Below are 388 nucleotides of genomic sequence, written 5' to 3'. Positions count from 1 at the left end.
TATATATATATATATATATATATATATATATATATATACACATACACACACAGATATACATACATACATACATACATACATACATACATACATACATACATACATACATACACACACACATACATCATATATATAAATATACTTATATGTATATGTGTGTGTGTGTGTGTATGTATATATGTATGTATGTATGTATGTATGTATGTATGGAAGGATGGATGGATGGATAGGTGGACAGATGGATGGATGTAATCCTAATGCATGGTACCTTAGGTAAGTTTTCTACTATAGATCTGAGTTAGCCAAAGCCTTGTGAGTGGATTTGGTGGTCAGAAACTGAAAGAATCCTGTTATGTATGTGTGTGTGTGTGTGTGTGTGTGTGTGTGT

This window comes from Octopus bimaculoides, chromosome 7 (genome assembly GCF_001194135.2).
Source record: "Octopus bimaculoides isolate UCB-OBI-ISO-001 chromosome 7, ASM119413v2, whole genome shotgun sequence".
Taxonomy (NCBI): domain Eukaryota; kingdom Metazoa; phylum Mollusca; class Cephalopoda; order Octopoda; family Octopodidae; genus Octopus; species Octopus bimaculoides.
This window is presented reverse-complemented; position numbering follows the sequence as displayed.